The following is a 21,571-nucleotide window of genomic DNA, read 5'->3' on the forward strand; positions in this document are numbered from 1 at the left end:
TTTATATCATACCTTTTCTTTTGCACTCTTATTTTCATTGTACTCACTCCACAGAATTGTATCCTAATGTAAGATATTTTTATTCTTGAAAGTCTTTGACCATCACATCTTAATCTCTGCCATAAAAACATGTATAAACTTGCAGTGTGAAAATTGCTTATTTCCTGTGAGGCTCTGAGCCTTTGGGACTGTTTTCATTATAATCATTAGTACATAATTGATTAGAATAACACAAATAGATTACAGAACTTTATAATTAATAAACATAAAATAGAGTATTATTGGGAACCTATTAATGTGATGGAAGGGAATTTTTTTTAAAGTAGTTCATTTATCTGTGGATGAATGTTACTTATTACTAGAATGAGACCAACTTCAGCATTTTTTTTTAAAGATTGGCACCTGAGCTAACTGTTGCCAGTCTCTTTTTTTTCTTCTTCTTCTCCCCAAATCCCCCCAGTACATAGTTGTATCTTTTAGTGTGGGTCCTTCTGGTTGTGCTATGTGGGACGCTGCCTCGGCATGGCCTGATGAGGTGGTGCCGTGTCCACGCCCAGGATCTGAACTGGTGAAACCCTGGGCCGCTGAAGCGGAGTACACAAACTTAACCACTTGGCCACAGGGTCGGCCCAAGTTCAGCATTTTTGATAGACTTAAATGTTGAGACATCTTGTTTACATAAATAAATGGATGGGAATGAAGGGAGTTTAGTTAAAATAATATCATTCAATTGAGCAACTCATGAATAGTATCTCAAAAAATTACCTAATGATCTATCATCAAAGTTATATGTGATGATCTGTCAAATGACAACTTGGTTAGGCCCTCCTCCGATTTTGTTGAAAGCAAGACATTAAAAACTACTTGCCGGGGCTGGCCCCATGGCTGACTGGTTAAAGTTCTGCATGCTCTGCCTCGGCAGCCCAGGTTCAAAGGCTCGGATCCTAGGTGCGGACCTACTCCACTCATCAGCCATGCTGTGGAGGTGCCCCACATACAAAGTGGAGGAAGATTGGCATGGATGTTAGCTCAGGGCAAATCTTCCTCACAAAACAAACAAACAAACAAAAATGCTTGCCTTTACAAAAGAATTTGTTATCTCATCTTTAGAGTAATGCACTTTCTCAATATCAACACCAGTGTTTCTAGTGGTCTCCAAGGTGTCCAGGAGGTTTTTAATACCTTGGGGCCAGGCACCAAGTAAGCCTTGAGATGGGTTAGAGACATGCCTTTCTTTTGTTCAGTGGGAGAAGGGAAGGTGGGAAAGTAGAACCATCAGGTATGTTCTCATGCAGATCACATTTAGGAAAGAGTACACATGGAAGTTAAAAATCTGGAAATTGGTTAAAAACAGACACAAACAAAACCTGCCTACGTATCTCTTTAAAGCCTTCATGTATCCTAGGAGTGTGTACACCCAGCTTGAACAACACTGACCTCGAAGAGCAGAAGAGTGTGAAAAGCAGGGCACTGGAGCAGGGAGGAAGGCGTTATCCCTACTCACCCCTCCAGACACTAGAATATGATTTCGAAGAGTCAGCTTTGAGTGATTGTGATATGGGACCCCGAAGCCTACATGCTCAATCTAGAACTCAACATGCGTACATTGTTCCCGTCCTTGGGACAAGGCCTTCATTTACCTATACTCACACTAAAGTGTAGAAGACTGTACAGAGGTGTCAGGAGGTTGCAGAAATGCAATTGGCCCTTTGGACAAAGGAACTCAGTACAGAAAAGGGAGGATGAGAAGCACAAATAAACTTACCCATTTATCTGGTTTCCCAGATTCTCCTTAACTGCAGGGGTTAAATAAATCTCTTTGAAGTGCTTTAGGTAGTTATAGGGCACACAGCTTAGATTCAGGGAACAATGGACCTAGAAGAGGCGGTTCATGTACCTTCTCGTTAAGTAGTCTGCCGATCCACTTCTAGCCTAGCTCAGTGATTTGGACTTCAGTAGATAAAGTTCTACCCCAGCAAGTTTCAACTGGCCTCCGTAGGGACTCACAGGGCAGGGTGCTCCAGAGTTCTGCAGACAATGACCTATTTTGCCAAAATACTTGAGCTGTCTGAGGAATTGTTTCATCACTTCTATTTTTTTAATCTTTTTTTGTTTTTTTGTTGCAGAAGATTAGCCCTGAGCTAACATCTGCTGCCAATCCTCCCCCTTTTGCTCAGGAAGGCTGGCCCTGAGCTAACATCTGTGCCCATCTTCCTCTACTTTATACACAGGACGCCTGCCACAGCATGGCTTGCCAAGTGGTGCCTAAGTCCACGGCCAGGATCTGAACCGGCGAAGCCTGGGCCGCCGAAGTGGAGAGCGTAAACTTAACCGCTATGCCACCAGGCCAGCCCCTATTTCAAACACTACAGTTTAGGGAAAGATTTAGTTGGGAAAAAGTGCTCTGTTGCTGAAAACACACACACACCCCCCACCCAAGCCATTCACTGAATACACAATTACTTTCACTCATTGGTGCCCTTGCCCATGTTGTTTCTTCTGCCTGGGATAACCAAAGCTCATCTTCTCATTAGAGTCTCATCCAACTCTTCTAGACAAAAAATGTTTGCTTTCTCTTTTAGATTTACCGTTATTATAGCACTTCTTATGTTGTATCGTAAGTATATTATTACATGTACTGGCAGTTCAACTTTCTAAATATCACTTAAATTGTCTTCTTTTCTCCTTTCCCTCTACCAATGCTTTAGCTCAGTTTATCATCAGCTCTCATGTGGATTATTGCAACAATGTCCAGTGTTGACCATTTCATATCTACTTTTCCATAGTGCCACCAGGGTGTCCCATCTAAGACGCTATTCTGATTGTATCATACCCCTAATTACAACATTTCTGGGTCCCCATTGCCTTAAATGATAAAACCTTGATACTTAGTCTAGCTAACTTGTCCCTGTTTTCCTCCTCAGGCTTCTTTTACTATTCCTCTCACCCTACCCTTGAGTCCTATGTTGCAGCCATGAGGAATTACTGATAATTCACCCAACAAGCCATGTTATCTCAAGGTTTTGTGCCTTTGTAAATGCTGCCCCCTCTACCTGACAGAGCTATCTTCTAGTATTTAGCGAGGTCAATTCCTGCAGATCCTTTAGATCCCCGCTTAGATATCACTTCCTCTGGGAAGCTTTCCTGACACTAAAGTATCTTTCTTTTGTGATCCTACAGTTTTCCTCCATCCTTATTTACCATATTTCATAGTAATCATCTGTGTTTGTGTCTATCTCTACCATAAGATTCTCAAGTCTTAAGGGGCTGTATCTTAATCATCTCTGTATCACCATTTCCTTAGTACAATGCCTTGCACAAAGTAGTTGTTCAATAAATAATTTTTGAACGAGTGAGAGATGAATGTTTGGGAGGAGAATGTATGCCTGACCTAGGGCAGACTTAGGCTATCTACTTTATTCTGGGGACCTGGGTCATTCCCAACTAAGACGCCACAGGACTTTAGAGCATGACACAGGGAGCCAGGGTGTTTCTAGGCCATGCACAGAAAGAGTTAGCATCAGTATAATCTACACAAACTAATGGAGTTACTTGTGTTAAAACTAGATTAAATAGAGCTTCAAAGTCTAATAACCACTACAGTATAGACTGCAGTATAATCAATAGCTGTAAAATGAAGACATGAGGAAAATGAGATTGCCGAAAGACTAAAGGAGAAAGGAATCTGGCTGCTATGGAGACCAAACAGTAGTCACAGCTGTTGACTCTAGGAGACAACAGAACAAGAGGGGGATAAAAAGAGCAATAAAAGGGCATTGAAAGCACACCTGTTACAGTAGGAGACAGGCCTTGCACAGTATCCGGTTACATGCCTAGGACAATTTGCCTCTTATTTATTTTAAACTCTGAGCAATCTAGGGATAAAATTAGACCAAGATGGGGCATTGTTCTAACATTTCCTATTGGCAATATCCTTTCTGTATCACTGGACAAAGAAATATATATAGTTAAACACAAAGCAAAGGCAATTTGCGTTTTAAAATACATGTATAAAATGTAAATAATATAGGAAAAAAAATTATTGAGCCACTAATCATCCAACTCAAATGTAATCTCACTGTTAACCTTTTCTGATGTCCTATCTTGCCACTGAATCTAATTTTGAGAAATCTTATCATCCAGATGTTATCGTTAAAATAATTCTTTCATCTTTGGCCTCACAGATGACTTACAGCCACAGGAATCTAGTTTGATAACATAAATACCATATTTGAAAGATTCCTGAAAATAAGTGGGTAGCTTAATAAAGCAGATAATGTGTACAGACAACCACAAATATTTAGATAAAAATGGAAACATGCAGTCAAAAATCTGGATTTATGTCTCTATGATGACAGAATAAAATTTCCATTTTTCATGCAACATTTTAGCTGTAACCATGTGAACACCGCAAAAACATCTTTTTTTAAGTATTCATTTCTCTGTGTAGAAAAGATTATTGCTGTACTAACAAGAACAATGAAATTTGGTTATATTAACTCATGCTAAGGTAGGCAGACCTAACAGGAAGAAGAACTTTCTATAGGATTTCTATATTTTTCTGTTTGGTGTGTTTGCTGTTGAGTGAACCAAAGAATTTCCTAACTGCTACCATCCATAGTTTACATAGTGTCAGCTCTAGTGGCATTTATTCTTTCATTCATTCGTTTGAAAGTTAAATTGGGAGTGGAGGGAGAGAGTGTTGAAGGATACACCAAATACAGCAGCATATGCAGAGAATCTGAGATGGTAAAGAACTTGGCATGTTGGAGGACATAAAAGGATGCCAGGATAGTTCAAGGATAGTGAACAAGGGTGAGAGGTTAGGTTTTACCCTAAGAGTCATAGAAAATCACTGAATGGTTTTCATGTTCAAAAGTGACACAATCTGGGGGCCAGCCCAGTGGTGCAGTGGTCAAGTTCGCACGTTCCACTTCTGCGGCCCAGGGTTCTCCAGTTCAGATCCCAGGTGCGGACATGGCACCGCTTGTCAAGTCATGTTGTGGCAGGCGTCCCACATGTAAAGTAAAGGAAGATGGGCACAGATGTTAGCTCAGGGCCAGTCTTCCTCAGCAGAAAGAGGAGGATTGGTGGCAGATATTAGCTCAGGGCTAATCTTCCTCAAAAAAAAAAAAAAAAAAAGAGTGACACAATCTGATTTATGTGTGTAAAAGGTCACTAGGTGTACAGTTTGCAAAATAGATAGGAGGGCTGGGCAAGGTTAGAGGTAGAGGCAGTGATACCTGTTGCCTTTCACTAGAGTCCTGGCAATGGAGATGGAGAGAAGAGGACAGACTTGGAGGAGATGGCAGAGGTAGAATCAATAGGATTCAGCAATTAATTGATGACAGAGGAGAGACTATGATGTGGAACTTGACTCCTGGTTTTCTGACTTGAGTAACTGAGTGGACAGTGGTGCCTTTAACTGAATGGCAAAGCACTGAAGGAGGAACAGAAGTTTGGGGAAAGTGGTATAAATCTTGAATACTCTTTTTGTCCGTTTGACTTTTTGGTGCCTATCAGATACCTATGGTAGGCAGGTTTTAAGCTCAGTATGAAAATCTAGGATGGTATTAACTAAAACCCCGGGAATGAATGAAATCATCTAAGGAGAAAAGGCCATACTCTGAGGAACTCCAACATTTAAAAGTTTGGTCAAAATTGGAAGAACCAACAGAGATGCCAGAGGAGTGACCAGATAAAAGCACAAAAATTGGAAGAAGGTGATGTCACAGAAATCAAGGGAACACTGTTTCAAGATGGAGGGTATAATCTTCTAAGATGAAGACTGAAAGAGTGCCACATGTAAGATTCTCTCTGGTCAGGGTCCCGTCATGCCCTCACGCTTCTACCTGAAGTATATGGTGTAAATACACTGGCAAGCTGGCTCTACTAAATTTACAAGACTGGGGCAGATGGAGAAAAAGGATTCTTTTCTTGAATCTAATAAAGCTTATGGAGAAATGCCCTGGGTATTTTCCCACAGGTATATGACAAACTATCTTCCTTTCTTAGACAGGAGAATCAGGCTTCCTATTTATGATTTATTAGCATCCACACATGCCAAACACACTGGAACTCAACAAAAAAGAATTAGTCTTTTCTAAAGGAAAAAGAAATACAATTTCAGGGGAAAATGTCCACAGGGACATAGATATTATGTCTATGTTTGTCAAGCAGGCACAGGAGAAAGATCAAAGAGCAGAAAACACTGAAAAATGGTTCTTGAGCTACAACTTCTTAAAGTGGATTTCTGGGAATATGAAGTCCTTTGAATGAAGAGTATAAGCCGTACACAAAGTTTGAGTTCAATTAAGATCGGATATCAAAGATGATCTTGGTTACTTCAAATGATTTAACTGGATACTGGCTGGAAAGAGCTTAAGCTAAAAAGGAACTAGGAATGTTGTGACTAAGATTCTGACAGATGCGAAAAACAGGAAGAAGAACTCTGGCAATCCAGAAGGGAAAAAAACGAAAAAGAGGCCGAAGAGATACAAACTGCTGATTACTTTGACTAAATTTCACCCCAACTATGAATTTAAATAGTAAAGATATCAATTCAGAAAAACAAATCTCTTTTAATAAAGAAAAATTACACACTGTTTAATTTCTAAGCCCATGCTATTAATAAAGGTTTTTGAGAGAGTTGGGTGGAGAGAGAGAAGGAGCAAGAGAGAGAGAAAGAGAGAGGAATTGATTCTGAGAAATAGACTCTGTCTGCCTGATAGTCATTGGATGGAATCACAGAGGAAACATTGGCAAGAGATCAGGCCTCCTGGAATCCATTAAATACAAAGAATGAGAAAAATATCTAAATGTTGGTTGCAGATCAGCATGCTGTATCCAAAGATTGGAGCAAAACTGTTTAAGGGCTAGCAGATCCAGCAATAAAGTTTCATAATCAGCACTCATAAAAATAACAGGAACAGAAGTTTGCCAGGTTAGAGAGCAACTGCTACTACTGCATATGTTGGGTCCCATACATCTGTCTTAACCAGCAACAAAGTTTGTAGTGAGCCAATTATTCCTCATTTCTGTTCTTGCCTTTCAACATATGCCAGTTTCTGCAATGCCTCCGCTAGTCACTAGTCACAATTACACAGTTTTTGAAGGTGTGCTCAGAATAAAGACTAATCTTGCAACTGAGTTAACCACAGACTTAGAATAGAAATGAGGGCTAACCTAGGCTGGGAGATGATCACTGCGACAGTCCTGTCCGGCACCCACACCTCCTTTAATGAATAAATTCAATAGACAAGGGCTGTGTGGTAGAATGACTTGACTTGAAAGCATAGCCTGCTTTAACGAGAAGTATCAGAGAGAAATTAGAGATCAGATAGGCAAGATGCCAAGAACAGGGAAGTCAGCTAACAGGATAGAACAGGTTGGTACCGGAGGCTTAGACGGACTAGAACAGTCATTTCTGACCTTTCAGAAAATGAAGACTACTCTCCCATCTTATTAAGACAGTAACTTTTTGAAAGATTTAAAAAGCAATAATTGTTCATTCTATAAACATTTTAAAAATAAATATAAACAAAGAGAAGAAAATTAAAAATGCACACACCGCCACCACCAGAGAGAGCCACAATTAGCTCCTTGGAGCACCTCCCATAAGATCTTTTTCTTTGCATATACAGTCATATATATGTAGTTACTACATTTTAATCAGTTTTTATTTTCACTTAATGATATTTTATGAACAACTTTCCATTACAGTAAATATTTACCCACAATACTATTTTTATTTCTACATAATATTATATTATATGGGTATATAACAATTTATTTTACTAATCTATTGTTGAACCTATATGATGTTTCTAGTTTTTTGCTACAATGAAGAATAGTATAGTGAATATCACTGAACACGTTATTTCTTTAGGGATCATTTTCTAATATCAAACACAAAAAATGGGACAACTGAATATCCACATGCAAAAGATTGGTGTTGTTAGCCCTACCTCACACTAGATACTAAAATTAACTCTAAATGGATCAAAGACCTAGGTATAAGAGCTAAAACTATACAACTTTTAGGAGCAAATACAGAAGTAAAACTTCATGACCTTGGATTTGGCAATGGTTTCTTAGATATGACACCAGAAGCACAGTCAACAAAAGAAAAAAATAAGTAAAATGGACTTCATCAAATGAAAAACTTTTCTGCATCAAAAAACAACCTAAAGAATGGAGAAAATATTTGCAAATCACATATCTAATTAGAGTCTGGTACCCAGAATATATAAAGATCTCCTATAATTCAACAAGAAAAAGCAAAACAACCCAATTAAAATATGGGCATAGGACTTGAATAGACGTTTCTCCAAAGAAGATATGCAAATATCCAGTAAGCACATGAAAAGATGCTCAATATCACTAATCATTAGGAAAATGCAAATGAAAACACAATGAGATACCACTTCACACCCATTAATATGGCTACTATTGAAAAAAACCCCAGCAAATAATAAGTATTGACAAGGATGTGGAGAAATTGGGACTCTAGTACACTGCTGGTGGGAATGTAAAATGGTGCAGCCACTGTGGAAAACAGTTTGGCAGTTTTTCAGTAACTCAAACATAGAATTACTACATAACCCAGCAATTCTATTCTTAGATAAAGAACCAAAAGAATTGAGAGTAGGTGTTCAAACAAAATCGTGTACACCCGTGTTCATAGCAGCACTATTCACAATCAACAAAATGTGGACACAACCCAAACATCCATCAGTGGATGAATGGATAAACAAAATATGGTATATCCACACAATGGACTATTATCCATCCATGAAGAGGAACGAAGTACTGATGCATGCAGCAACATGGATGAACCTTGAAAACATTATGCTAAGTGAAAGAAGCCAGACACAGAAGGACATATATTGTACAATTTCATTTAAATGAAATATCCAGAATAAGCAAATCCATGGAGACAGAACACAGGTTGGTCATTGTTAGGGACTGGAGGGAGGGGGTATTGTAGAATGACTGCTTAATGGGTAAGGGGTTTCCTTTTGGGGTGATGAAAAGTTCTGGAACTAGATAATGGTGATGGTTCCACTACATTGTGAATGTACTTAATTCTACTGAATTGTACATTCTAAAATGGCTTAAATGGTAAATTTTATGTTATGTTTATTTTACCACAATAAAAATTAAATTAAAAATGTATTTTTAAACTTGCATAGTAGTATTATGTTTAATATCCTTTATTAGAGACTATATAATGACAGAAAGCTTCTATGACTTTAGTAATACTTTATGAGTTAACGTCCTATTTGACACCATAAATGGACATGTTTGAAAAAATAATACTAGATGTAAATGCAATATAAATGTATAGGATCTAACACCAGGCTTGTTTCATATAAGGATCTGAGGACTCCCTGCAATATTTTTTGCTGGCTCCTGGAGATTTAGGGCCCACAGGCTATGACTTATTGAGCAAAAGAATGAGTTCACAGAAATCAGAAAGGGAGTGTGTTAGTTTCCTGTGGCTATTGTAACAAATTACCACAAACTGGGTGGCTTGAAACAACAAGAATTTATTATCTCACAGTTCTGGATGGCAGAAGTCCAAAATCAAGGTGTTAACAGGGTGGCTCCCTCTAAGGTTTTTAAGGGAGGATCCATTCCTTGCCTCCTCCAGCCTCTGGTGGCTCCAGAAGTTTCTTGGCTTGTGACCACATTACTCCAATCTCTGCCTCCATGATCACTTTGCCTCCTCTTCTGTCTCAAAACTCCCTCTGCCTCTGTCTTACCAAGATACGTGTGATTGCTTTTAGGGACCATCCAGATAGCCCGGGATAAACTCCTCCTCTCGAGATCCTTCACTTAATCACGTCTTCTATCACATAATATTAATATCCATTTTTGCTATATAGGGTAGTATTCATAGGTTCTGGGGATTAGGACAAGGACATATCTTTTGGGGAGACTGTTATTCAGTACACTACAGTCTTCCCTTTGGCCCCCCAAAATTCACATCCATCCCAGAGAGTAGGGACTGAACCCCAGGGGAATGTCATAGTCAGCAGTGGGAAAGGGAGAGGGTGTTTCAAGACGGGAATATTTCAATGGAAATAGTTCATTTAACTGCCTGTCACAATGGTCAAACTTTGGATGACTTCTCATTGTTGCTTTGCAGGAACACAGCTAATGTTGGGCAATTTGCAGGTGCATTCATGCTTTTGACCAAACAGAATGCCATTTGGTAAGTTGTTACTGTATCAATCATTTAATAAATAATCCTTTGATCACTTAAAATTGTTCCCCATATCTCCCAAATTTTCCAATTAAGATCCAGATTACAAAAATAATTTACAAAAAAATGCATGCTAGTTTCTATATAGTTATTTATTTTTTTTTAAAGATTTTATTTATTTTTTTTCCTTTTTCTCCCCAAAGTCCCCCGGTACATAGTTGTATATTCTTTTGTTGTGGGTCCTTCTAGTTGTGGCATGTGGGACGCTGCCTCAGCATGGTTTGATGAGCAGTGCCATGTCTGCGCCCAGGATTTGAACTGATGAAGCACTGGGCCGCCTGCAGTGGAGCGCACGAACTTAACCACTCGGCCACGGGGCCAGCCCCATATATAGTTATTTATATATGCTTTTTATTTATTTTTCATCAAAACTGTGTGTGTGTATATATATATATATATATATATATATACACACATACAGGGAACTAAAGTGGGGAAAATTGACTTGAGGAAATGGGATAATCAAATTTCAGATTTCAACGGAGCATTAAGGAATACAGGCATTTCATATGGTTTCACTTTTTAAAATTCAAGACAGATAACTATCACTGAAATGTTACCTAGACATTGTATAATGAAGTGCTGAGAAATGACTTGAACTGACAGCAAAGGTGGCCAGCACTGCGTTTTCTATATTATCTTTAAGATATTATTTACATACAATAAAATTTACTATTTTAAAGTGTTTAATTCAATGGTTTCTAGCATATTCACAGAGTTGCACAACCATCGCCGTTGTTAGTGCTATGGAGTCAATTCTGACTCCTAGTGACCCTGTGGATAGCAGAGCAGAACCCTGCCTGGTCTTTTTGCACCATCCTCTCCCCTTCTGGCACTATATCAGACAGTGCTCCACTGTTTCTTCAATTTTTTGGGAAGTGGGTAGCCAGGTCCTTCTTCCTAGTCTGTCTTGGTCTGGAAGCTCCACTGAAACCTGTCCAACATGGTGACCATGGGTGACCCTGCTGGTGTTTGAAATACTGGTGGCAGAGCTTTCAGCATCACAGTAACATGCAGCCGCCACAGTATGACAATTGACTGGCCTGTACAACCATCACCACCATCTAATTTTAGAGCATGTTCATCACCCCAAAAACCAACCCTGTCCTGTTAGCCATCACTCCATATTATCCCCTTCCCCTCAGCCCCTCACAACCACTAAGGTACCTTCTGTCTCTATGGATTTACCTGTTCTGGACTTTTCATAGAAATAGAATCATACAATATGCAGTCTTTGTGAGGGACTTCTTTCATTTACCATATTTTCAAGGTCAATCCCTGTTGCAGCATGCATCAGTACGTCTTTCCTTTTCATGGCCAAATAATATTCCATTGACTAGATATACCAATTTTGTTTATCCATAAATCAGTAGTTGATAGACATTTGGGTTGTTTCCACCATTGGCTATTTGAATAATCATACCATGAGAATTTGTGAACAAATTTTTTAGTGGGTGTATTTCCAGTTCTCTTGGAAATATCCATAGGAATGGAATTGCTGGGTCATATTGTATCCATGTTGAACATTATAAGGAACTGTCAAACTGTTTTCCAAAGCGGCTGCTCCATTTTCCATTCCTACCATCAATATATGAGGGATCCCATTTTTTCACATCCACACCAACACCTGTTATTATGTCTTTTTAATTACAGCCATCCTAGTGGGTGTGAAATAGAAATATTGAGCCAATAGCACAGAGATATACACCCCCCCCACACACATATACAATTTCACCTGTTACTAAAATCTCACATTAGTGTGGTACATTTGTTACAATTAATGATCTGATATTGATAATCATTATTAATTAATGTCCATTGTTTATATGAAGATTCACTCTTTGTGTTGTATAGTTCTATGAGTTTTGACAAATGCATAATATCACGTATCCACCATTACAGTATCATACAGAATAGTTTACCCTAAAACCCCCTTCTTCTTTACCTATTTACCTCTCCCTCCCCCTGAACACCTGGAAACCACTGATCTTTTTACCGTCGCTATGGTTTTGACATTTTCAAGAATGTCATACAATTAGAATCATAGAGTGTGTAGCTTTTTCAGACTGGCTTCTTACTCTTAGCAATATGTGTTTGTTTCCTCATGTCTTTTCATGGTTTAATAGCTCTTTTTTGTGTGAATTCATTTTTTATATTTCCCTTCAACCAATACTTACTGAGCTTCTCTATCAGTGTCATTGTGGGGTTTTTTTTTTTTTTTGAGCAAGATTAGCCCTAAGCTAACATCTGCCGCCAATCCTCCTCTTTTTGCTGAGGAAGATTGGCCCTGAGCTAACATCCATGCCCATCCTCCTCCATTTTATATATGGGACGCCTACCACAGCATGGCTTGACAAGCGGTGCCTATGTCCACACCCAGGATCTGAACCAGCAAACCCCGGGCCGCAGAAGCAGAACGTGCAAACTTAACCGCTGTGCCACCAGGCTGAACCCTCATTGTGGACTTGATTTGCATTTCCCTAATGACTAACAGTGTTGAGCATCTTACCACATGCTTATTGGCCATTTACCTATCTTCTTTGGAGAAATTTTGATTCAAATCCTTTGTCCTTTTAAAAATTGGGTGATTGGTCCTTTTGTTATTGACTTGTAATAGTTCTTTACATATTCTGGATACAAGTTTCTTATCAGATATATGGTTTGCAAATATTTTCTCCCACCTTGTGGGTTGTCTTTGCACTTCCATGATGGTTTTAGCACTGCATTTTTGTGGTGCCTGTTCCTGGGCTACTTTGATATATGAGGTTCGAAACTAAAGTTGAGACTGCTCTTCTTTTTAAACAAACATGTGAGCATTTACATATCCCAAAATGGTGTTTTCCACACTCAATGCATTGTCTTGTTAAGATTTATTTATTTGTTCTAAATATAATACTACCATTGTTTACATAGTCAGTTTATTAGAAACACAAGAGATCAGTCGCATTATTCTAGAATAGTGTTTCTCAAACTTTAGTGTGCTTTAGAATCACCTGGAGCACTTGTTAAAACAGAGATTGTGGGTGGGCCCCGCTCTCAGAGTTTCTGATTTAATAGGTCTGAAGTGGAGCCTGGCAATTTGAATTTCTAACAAGTCTCCAGGTGAGGCTGTTGCTGCTGTTGTGTGAACCACAATTTGAGATCCACTGTCATAGAGCATTTCCCAATGTGTCTATGGGATATTAATAGCTATTACATGATGAAAGGATTTTATTGTCATATAACTGTGAAAAGTTTGGTTAAGCATATTTCTTTACTGCCAGCTTTCTCTGAGCTCTCAATCTGTGAATGTGTATTTCCAACCTTCAAGGTTGGAAACGTATGTTATTTCTAAACTCTCTGACCATAGGATGCTTTTTCAAAACCATTTTATTGAAATATAATCAACATATTTATATACTTATTTTGTAACTGCACGTGTTTAAAGTGTTCAATTTAATACTTTTGACATGTGTGCACATCCAGGAAACCATATCCATCACCAAGGTAATTAACGTATCCATCACTGCCCCAAATTTCCTCCTTTCCCTTCTCAATCCTATCCTCTTGTCATCCCCATCTACTGCTTTCATTCGCTGGTAACCACTCATCTGATTTCTGCCATTAGTTTGTACTTTCTAGTGATTTACATGAGTGGAATCATATAGTATGTAATCTTTTTTTTCTGGCTTCCTTCACTCACAATAATTATCTTGAGATTTTTCCATCGTATGTATCAGTAGCTCCTTCCCTTTTATTTCCGAGTAAAAGCCCATTGTAGGTATATACCATAGTCGGTTTATCCATTCACTAGTTGATGGATCTTTGGGTTATTTCCTATTAAAACTAAAATTAACTATTAACGTTAACATACAAGTCTTTGTAAGGACATAGCCTTTCATTTTTTGGAGGGGATAACTAGTAGGGGAATGGCTCAATCACATGGTAGGTATACCTTTAGCTTTTTAAGACCTTTAACTTTTTAGGAAACTGACAAACTGTTGTGTAAAGTGATTGTAGCATTTTGCATTCTTACCAGCCATGCATGAGAATTCCAGTTGCTCTATTCTCACTAACTCTTGGCATGGTTCTTTTATTTTCATTTTAGCGTTTCTAATAGGTGTGTGCCAGCTCTGGTGGTCTAGTGGTTAAAATTCGGTGTTCTCATTACTACAGCCCAGGTTCGTTTCCTGGTCAGGGAACCACACCACTCGTCTGTTGGTTGTCATGCTGTGGTGGCTGCATTTCACTGGGATGCTGAAAGCTATGCTACTGGTATTTCTAATACCAGCATGGTCACCCATTGCAGACAGGTTTCAGTGGAGCTTCCAGACTAAGACAGACTAGGAAGAAGGACCTGGCACCCACTTCCAAAAAGATTGGCCATGAAAACCCTCTGGATAGCAGTGGAGCACTGTCTGATATAGGGCTGGAAGGTGAGAGGATGGTGCAGAAAGACCAGGCAGGGTTCCTCTCTGCTGTACACAGGGTCAGTAGGAGTTGGAATGGACTCGACTGTGTTAAACAACAACAAAATAGGTTTATTGATATATTGTTGTGCATTTCTCTAATGACTAATGAGGTTGAGCATATTTCCATGGGCTTACTTGCCATCTATATATCTTCTTTGGTGAAGTCTGTTAAAATCTCTTGCCCACTTTTTATTGGGCTTTTTTTTAATTGTTGAATTTTGAGAATTTTTTAATACATCTGTATAAAAGTTCTTTATTAGCTATGTGGCACGTTTTAAAAGTAGCATGATAGGACTAATGTTGCTTAGAGCAACCTTAAATGCATATGAACCATTTTTTAAATCTGTATCACTTTAAACAGGCAAATTCTGGGGCTGGCCTGGTGCCACAGCAGTTAAGTTCACGCATCCCACTTTGGCGGCCCAGTTCACCGTTTCAGATCCGGGGTACAGACCTATGTACTGCTGTCAAGCCATTCTGTGGCAGGCATCCGATTATACTCATCCATGGACCACACTTTAAGTTGCAAGGCTTTAGCCTGCACTTACAAGATGCTGATCTAGAAAGGTTTTGCCTAGTTTTTTTTAGGAAGATTAGCCCTGAGATAACATCCGTGCCCATCTTCCTGTACTTTATATGTGGGATGCCTGCCATAGCATGGCTTGACAAGCGTTGCATAGGCCCACACCCAGGATCCGAACTGGCGAACCCCACCGCCCAAGAGGAATGTGCGAACCTAACTGCTGTGCCACTGGGCTGGCCCGGGTTTTGGCTCGTTTTATCACCGATCTGGCTCATTCATGAGTGTTGGCTTCAGAATCACTTGCCCATTTTTAAAAATGACCTCTGCTGTCAAAGAAGAAAGGTTTTTGACTGTTGAGGAATGTGGTGGACACTGTTGGATACCTACTCAACACCTACTACCTCTCCTCCCTTGTTAACAGAAGCCCAACTTTGTTCCATTATCTGCACTTTAGTGAGAGCGAGCACATAACTGAGGAAATGAATCCTGATTAGTCCACGTCAATCATAGTAATCTCTTTCCCTTGCCAGTGTTTGAAATATGGACATATAACTTGATTTTCATCAATGAGGTGTGAGGGGATGTTTTGATGGGAACCTTTTGGAATAGTTTCCTCACTTTTTAAAATAAAAACACAGGAAGATATGGTCTCTTCTTCTGCTGGTTGTGGTTATGCCTAGATGTTATGGCTGGAACTAGTAATCATCTTGTGAAAAAAATAAGCCTGAGGGTAAAACTGACACCTTGAGAAAGGCAGAGCAGAAAGATGGAATGAGGCTTGTCCTTGAATTCTTTGAGACACTGAAAACAATACAAAACAAAACCCTGGAGCCACCTGACCTTGGGACTTCTTGTTGTGTGAGTTAAAAGGCTGCCTTTACAGTTTCCACCATTTGGAGTAGGAGTTTCTGCTCCATACAGCTGAAAGCATACGTACAAAGAGATTTCAAAACACATAGCTCTGATCATTCCGTTCCTTGTTCTTTAAACTCAGCCAGCTCATTTATGTGCCATCTGCTGGGTTCACATCTCTCGTCTCTGATTCCTAGAACTGTACTCCATCTTTCACTACTTGGTTTTGGCACCTCTTTGCCTTTTGCAATTTAGCTTGACATTCAATTTTCAGCCTCCATCGACCCCCTGAATTCAGCTACCCTCAGTTTCTTAATAGAAGTCCCCCCACTGACCGAATTCCAGTCCAGTAATTCTCAACACCTTCTCTGATAACTGGCTCCTCTTCCTGTATTTCCTGTTTCAAAGTATGATACTCTATTCCACACAGATGCCAAAGCTAGAAATTATCCTAGACTCTTCCTTTTTTCTCATCCTAACATCCAGTCATCAAGGATCTACTTATTTTAACTTTGAAATGTTGTTTCAATTCTTCTCTCCATCCTCACTGTCATGATCCTAGTTTAAATAACCATCATCTCTCCTGAGTTACAATAACTACTTCCCTGCTGTTTTTTCTCTCCAGTCTCACCCTGTTCAATGCAGCCTACGTTTTGCAGTGAGAGGAAATTTTTTGAAATACTGACTATGTTACTTCCATGCTCAAAACCCTTGCACCCCACCCTCCACCCCCACCATGATCTGCAGGAGAAAGTCTTTAAGTTGGAACACAGGGCCTCCATAATCTGGCCCCGCCTTACTTCTCCAGCCTCATGCCTCATCACTCCCTGACTCAGACTTCATTATCCAGCAGCCGTGAATGCTTTGCGGTTCCTTGGAACCCACCAAGCCATTATCTACCTCCATTCCTCTGCTCGTAGTCTTCTCTGCCTAAAGTGCCCCTTTTCCTTCTATACTTTTTTCCTACTTATTCTTTGGGCCTCAGTTCAGCATCACCTCCTGAAAGATTTACTTGACCCCACTCAGTCTAGGTTTCCCTCACTGATGTTCTTTTATAGCATCTTGTATTTCATCATTGACCTTAACACATTATATTGTTATGGTCTATTTATGTGACCGTATCTCCGCACCCCCATCCCCACTAGAGTTTGAGCTCTTTGAGTGCAGAGCTTGTATCTTATTCATTGCTGTATCCACAGCACCTAGCTTGGATGAGTTTATTAGTCTCATCAGCTGAGAACAGGGCCTCTCGCCTCCTATCTGCTACAGGGATATTGGACCTTTTGCCTGGAATCCAAGATTCTTGAGGATTGCTACCACTCACCCACAGACAATAGATGAGGTGTTCGGCACTAGGAATCTAGTAGTGCGGAACCAAAATTGAGTCACACAGAACAAGCTGGCTGTACTCACCACTCATTTGGCAGAAGAGAGAGATTATTGCTTAGCCTGTATTCACACATCTACCAATCAAGTACCACCTCCTCTACCACTGAACCTGCACTTGGAGATATTCGTATGGGTTCCTACCTAATTATGATTCTTACTGCAAATGGGCTTCCGAGGCTCTGAATTCAAAGAAAAATCCAAAATAGTGTGATTTCTCAACTCACTGTACAGTGGAATCATGAGAGACCCCCTCTGTCCTCTGTAACTCAATGGCTCCACCAACCAAGGACTCACAACTACTAAGCTGCTGGTAGGAGAGTCCTTTTCTGCATCTCTATGCAACTAAGAGTAGGAAATCCTCATATCCAGGGGGATGCTGTGACATGTTCCCAGACATCTTCCAACTTAATCAGTGCATTCCTGGTCTCATCCAACTGTCGAAGTGGACCACATTCATTCCGGTGCAGGTGGACATTAACAAAATACACCATGGGCTTAGGGGTCTGATGACTGATAGCATCCCTATCAAAGGGCTCATGCTGTTCACCTCTCACTGCTTACTCTTCCCCTTGTTCCTCAACTTCTCATCCTTGCACTCTCATTCTCCTTGAAATCTCTTTCTGTTATTTCCTTTACCTTACTTCCAAGTTTTTTTGTTTGTTGTTTTAAAATCAGCATCACTGTTCCTAGAATCTCAGATAAGTATGCCACATTTCAGAACATGAGGGGTTGTCTACTGAGGGTCTTTAAGCTAGAAATCATTTAGCCAACAAAATGTATTGAGCATCTACTATGTGCTGGGCTCTGTTCTAGGTCGCAGATACAATGAACAAATCAGGCAAAATTTCTACTTTGTAAACTTACGTTATAGTTGGAGGGGCAGACATTAAACAACACAAATAAGTAAATATATGTTAAATGATGATAAATAAAAAATAATTCAGAAAAAGTGTGACTAAAGGGTGACTATCCTCTTTAGATAGGATAGTCAGAGAAAGTCACATTGAAAGACTTGAGAGAAGTGAGGGAGTAGGTCATGTGATGTCTGTGGGAGGAGCATTAGAAGTAGAGAGAACAGCAAATGGAGAGACTCTGAGGCAGGAAAATGACTGGAGGGTTGCAGAAATAAGAGGCCAGTGTGGCTGACCTGAGGTGACCACGGGGAGGAGTGGCTGAAGACGAATTCAGAGAGAAAGCAGAGAATCAGATCTGGTGGTGCTTTATAGGTCATTGTAACAACTTTGGATTTTACTCTGAGAAATTTGGTTTTTGAGCAAATGAGTTGTGTGATATGACATGTTCAACAAGATCTCTCTAGCTGCTTGGTTGAGTAGACTCTGTGGGGAGCTGAGCAAAAGTGGAAGCGGGGAGACCAATTAGGAGACTATTGTAGCAATCCAGACAAACAATGATAACAGTTTGGACCAGGACAGTGGCAGTAGAGGTGGTGAGAAGTGGTTGCATTCTGGATATGTTTTGAAAGTATTGTTGACAGGACTTGTAAATGGATAAGATGTGGATAATGGGGAAAAGAGAGGAATAAGGAGGACAAATTTTTAGGTTGGACAACAGGAAGGATGGAGTTGCTCTTTACTAAGATAAGGAAAGCATGTGAGAACAGGTTTGAGGGGCAACATCAGGAATTTGATTTGGGGTCTGTTAAGGGTATGAAGCCTATTAGACATCCAAATAGAGATGGTGAGTAAACAGTTGGATACAGTGAGTCTGGAGTTCAGGGGAGAAGTCTGTTTATATATAATTGAAAGTCATCAGCATACAGATAATATTTAAAGAATGGATGAGATTACCAAAGAGGGCCTCTGGGTTCAATAGATAAAGAAGAGATAAGATCTAGGATTGAGCCCTAGGGCACTCTAGAAGTTGGCTAAATGAAAGGAACTTGCAAAGGAGCTAATGAGAAGCCAATGAAATAGAAGAGTGTGGGGTCCTGGAAGCCAAGCGGGAAGGAGTGATCAACTACTCTAACAATCACTACTAAGAAAGCAAATAAGGTTGGAAGTGAGAACATTGGATTTATCAATGTGGAGGCCACTGGTGATCTTGAAAATAATAGTTTTTGTGGAATGATAGTGGCAAAAGCCTGACTGTGGTAGGCTCAACAGAGAATGGGAGTATGGACAGTTTTTACTTTTTTAGGAGCTTTACCATAAAGCAGAGAATAAAAATGGGAGGAGGGTTGCTAGAGGGAGACATGGAATAAAGAATTTTTTTCAGATGGGAGAAATAACAGTATTTTTAAAATGCTGATAGCATGATTCAGTAGAAAGTAAAAAATGCAGGAGCGAGAGGGTGAATTGCTGGGGTGACGTCCTTGAGTACGTCAGAGGGGATGGGATCTAGCAGACATGTAAAAGGGTTGGCATTAGACAGGAACATGGGCAAACAGGCACAGTTCCACAGCATGTAGTTGGGTCGATGTGGTGGTGGGGATTGTGGGAGTTCTTTTCTATTTTCCATTTTCTCCCAGGTGAGAATGACAATGGGAGGAGGAAATGTTGAAAGTCTGAGGAGTGTAGAAATGTGTAGTAGTAATTTATGGGAGTGGAAGAATGAATGGACTAGGAAAACGTAGCATGCTTCTCAAACAGCATTAAGGGTCTATTTGAAGTGGGTGGTTGTGTATGTGGGTTTTTTCCTATTTACATTCAGCAACGGGGTGCAGGTGTGCAATAGGCAAAAAGTTAGATTTAACTAGAGCTGGGTGTTTTCCAAGTGTGTAAGATGAAGCAAGGAGGAAGCTAGTTGAGCTTGAATGTGAGGGGGTGATTATCATGATTGGCCGCTTAGTGGATAATTTGGAAAGTGGGACCATGAGGTGGTTGATGGAGTGTGAAGATTGGAAAGCTGCCCCTGACTTGGAGTATACAACAGATTTGCTAGAACTCAATACACTTACTGCCTGAGACTCCCGTGATTAATAAAAGTTATATCACTGCAGACAAATGGATGAATTCCCACAGTGACTACTTTGACTATACCAACACTTAGTTGAAAATACAAGTTCTGGCATGTGTGTTTTAAAAAATCCAGTCACATCACTAGAGTAATGTGCTAGTCTCACCTCATTTATATATTACCTTTTCTCTGAAGGACTTTAGCTGCTGAATAAGAATCTGTCAAACACTAAACATGCCTCAGAGTCTGTAACTCCTGTAAGAATCAAAGTTTGAGTAAAAACAGACGAAAGACTAGAGATAGTAGGAAAGTGGATGAAGAGAAAGGTGGAATAGAAAGGAAGCAGCAGCCCTTGAGGATAAGAATGCCATTGGTAAATCAGACTAGTAAAGAAATAATACATTAAAAAGAACTGAGAGGATGAACAAGAATAATAAAGAGGGCAGTGGAGAGTGAAGCATAAAAGATAACAGCAAGTATGAGAAAAAGAATTCAACGATATTACTGACGTTCTTCAGAGATGCTTCTGATAGAATAAAGTTGAGTTTACTTATACATAAGGCATTTGAAAAGAATTAATATTTCTTCAGTGCTTAGTGTGTAACACACACTTTACATACATTCATTTATATTATACTTTCGAGGTCTAAAAGGTAGATACCATTATTATTCCCATTTTACAGATGAAGAAACAGAGGAATTGAGAAGTTAATCACTTACCTGAGCCCCACAACTTGTCTCCCTGATTTCAAGCCAGTACCCCTTCCATCTTATCAAACCATCTCCTAGCTGATCGAGATACTTATATAAATGTATCCTTTTAAAAAAGTTATTATTTGGGGCTGGCCCCGTGGCCGAGTGGTTAAGTTCGCGCGCTCCGCTGCAGGCGGCCCAGTGTTTCGTTGGTTCGAATCCTGGGCGCGGACATGGCACTGCTCGTCAGACCACGCTGAGGCAGCGTCCCACATGCCACAACTAGAAGAACCCACAACGAAGAATACACAACTATGTACCGGGGGGCTTTGGGGAGAAAAAGGAAAAAATAAAATCTTTAAAAAAAAAAAGTTATTATTTGAATCCATATTTATTTTTTCTATTTTTATAAACATTTATAATTACAAAATAGAACAGTATGTTTGCAGTGGTATTCGTAACGATAAGTATGCTAAC

At 39.7% G+C, this 21,571-nt stretch overlaps 1 long non-coding RNA gene across 1 annotated transcript in view; it reads left to right on the forward strand.

The window, feature by feature from the left end:
• LOC124245625 (uncharacterized) overlaps positions 1-21,571 on the forward strand; it is a 67,346-nt gene that overhangs the window by 44,769 nt on the left and 1,006 nt on the right. Inside the window, exon 2 of the long non-coding RNA XR_006890292.1 lies at positions 10,154-10,219. This is a non-coding gene — a long non-coding RNA (uncharacterized LOC124245625). The remainder of the gene's footprint in view (positions 1-10,153; positions 10,220-21,571) is intronic.

Source organism: Equus quagga, chromosome 10 (genome assembly GCF_021613505.1).
Source record: "Equus quagga isolate Etosha38 chromosome 10, UCLA_HA_Equagga_1.0, whole genome shotgun sequence".
Lineage (NCBI taxonomy): Eukaryota > Metazoa > Chordata > Mammalia > Perissodactyla > Equidae > Equus > Equus quagga.